Below are 2,899 nucleotides of genomic sequence, written 5' to 3'. Positions count from 1 at the left end.
CACTTCCTGTCTCTCAGTCACATGTCGCCAAACTAACCAATCAGAGGCTAGGAGGACTTAAGAGGAAAACTACAGATGGATTCAGGAGGTGACTGTCCCTCTTTTTAAAGATGTACAGTATATTTGTATTGTATATATTTATATTTTCTATAATATTTCTTCACATTTTTATTGTAAATATTTTATATTTAAGCTAGCTGACCTGCAGCTTGTTTTATCTTATTACTGACTATGATTATTGTTATACATGTAAACATAATAAATAAATGTGTGAGTCACTGTTAACTAACTAACTGTTGACTCCTGTTCATCTTTTATACTTTAATGTAAATGAAGTTGATCTTATCTGCAGCTGCTGACTGTGACGATGATGATGATGATGATGATGATGATGGAGACAAAGAAGGAGACATCTCATCAGAAACATAAGATAAAGGACCAAACTTTGACTGACGCACAGCTTCGTATCGTCTGAGCGTGTTAGCAGCCAGTTCACAGAGACACAGAGACGCTGTGACATTCACCAAAGGTCAAGAGCCCGTGGCGCCGGCGCTCTGTGCGTCAGCGTGGCTTCACCTTGTTTCTCTGTGTGCAGCTTTGAGTCCGTCCCTTTTGTTCCTCAGGTTGAGATGCTTCACGTTCCACTCTGTGTTCTCCGTGGAACTAGTGAGGATGGTGAGGTCACGCTCACCTGTTTCACTCACTGCACACACACCACCTGTGGTGCTGTGGTTGTGAGTCATGGAGGAAACACATCGAAACGACTCCCTACCTGTGAAGCATGGACTCCACGTCGTCTGGTCGTGATGTCACACCTGCACATTTCTCCTTCATCCGAGGTCGCTCATCCAACGTATGCTTTATTCTCTTCATGTTTCCTGTCTGTATCTACATTAAGATTAATAAAGACAAAACGCCGTGAGAAACTGACTTAGTAACTGTGTGTTTTGTTGCTGATGTTTGTAAATGTTGAGTTTTGTTCTGAGCTTGAGAAGCTGCTGTTAAAGACACTGATGAGCTGCTGCAGGAGGAAACAGAACGGCACACAGCGAGGATGAAGCTCCTGATCGAGGACCGGCGGCCGTGTCAGCTCCTTTAATTGACTTGCCAGGCAACAGACGAGCCGCGAGCGGCGGTTAGCTTCGTCTCGACTGTCACCGAGTCGTCTAATCGATGTGACCGTCTAAAGGTCGACTGACATTTCACTCCTAGCGTGAGCTGCTTCTCCGCAAACAACTCAAACACTGAGCGCCGACATTCAGCGTGAGTCATCCCGGCTTCACTCCACACACACCCCGAAAAAGGTGTGTGTGTGGATGAATGTGCAACTCTAACTTTCAGCAATAAACACTGTAGAGTTTTAACTCTGTCAGACTCAGTCAGAGCAGCTGGTGAACACAGTGGAGCATTTAGCAGCGAAAGAGCCAGACGTTGGGGCGTCGTGTGGCGTAGTGGTCTAAGCAGGCGCCCCATGTGTAGAGGCTAAAGTCCTCGCTGCAGTTGGCCCCGGTTCGAGTCCCGCATCGGACGGCCTTTACTGCATGTCATTTCCCCTCTCTCTGCCTCCCCATTTCCTGTCTCTCTCCACTATCCTGTCCAATAAAGGCACAAAAGCCCAAAAAAATATACTTTAAAAAAAGAAAGAGCCAGACGTTTCCCTCAGGAGCTAAAAGAGGAATATTTGTACTTGTCTGTCTTACATGGGTGAAAGGAGAAGAAAGAAAAACATGCATGAACATTGTCTCGAGCAGCAGCAGTCCTCTTCTCTCCTCCGCTTCTTTCTTCTTTTGATACATTTCTTTTTTATTCCTTGAAATGAAAACACAAATGACCTTTGCCATGATGTCACAGCCGCCGAGGTCTCCATGGTAATTGCCCGACGGAGCTGCCGTGTCCCCAGGGCTCCAGTTGATACCGTGGAAACAATTACAGCTGTAACAGAGTCTAATATCATTACATGGGAGGAAACAGCGCTCCCACACACAGTTTAATACAAGCAAACATTTAAGAGCTCATACACAGGATTAACACATCAGTGCCCACAGGGGGACTCAGATTCACTGAAGACGTCTGGATTTAATCTGCAGGATGTTTGCACCACAGAAAATAAAAATGACTTCAGAGTTGACGACGTTAAAGCTCCCATATTGCCTCAGAAAGAACAGCTTAGCTTTATGACTAGTGATGAGGGTCTAAAAATAGGAAATTAATCTCGCTTTCATTAAAGCTCCTCCAGTGTAAAGGTCTCTGTCCATGTGTAGTGTGATTATAGATTATAGAAAACTTTGATATTTGATTCATGCAGCAGAAGAAATATAGAAATACTTTAATTATTGGACATACTGTTTTAATAATGATAAAGATCATAAATAAATTCAGGTGTTCGTCGTCGTGCGAGTCAATCAAAGACGGTGAAAGACCTGAAACACTCCAGTCAGAACAGACGGCACCTTTAGGATCAGAAAGGAAACCCATGACAGGAACAGGCCGCCATTTTGGGAAATACCTTCATTCTCTTTCCTTACAAGAGTTAGATGAGATGAGATTGATAGCACTCTTGTGTTTGGAGAGGGAGCCAGAAGGTGGTTAGCTTAGCTTAGCATAAAGACTGCAAACATGGTGAAACAGCTAAGTTAAATAAGTATTTCTTTGACACGTTTCTTAAATGCACAAATTGAATAATTAAATATCTCCTTTGCGCGCAGTTGACTGTCATTGATCTTGACTTCCTGCAACACCTCAGAGTGAAGACTTGGATCGGATCAGACGTCAGGGTTTGTGGTCCTGCAGGAATCTGCAGATCGTGTCATGGATGCAGCTCACCTGCAGCTGGCATGGCTGCAGGCTGACACACGGACTTCATCACCACAGCATGATGACCCTCTCACTGACCCCCCCC

The sequence above is a fragment of the Seriola lalandi genome, unplaced genomic scaffold, assembly GCF_002814215.2.
Source record: "Seriola lalandi dorsalis isolate HSWRI2012SDOR001 ecotype SW California unplaced genomic scaffold, Sedor1 jcf7180002054482, whole genome shotgun sequence".
Lineage (NCBI taxonomy): Eukaryota > Metazoa > Chordata > Actinopteri > Carangiformes > Carangidae > Seriola > Seriola lalandi.
Note: the sequence above shows the minus strand (reverse complement) of the source record.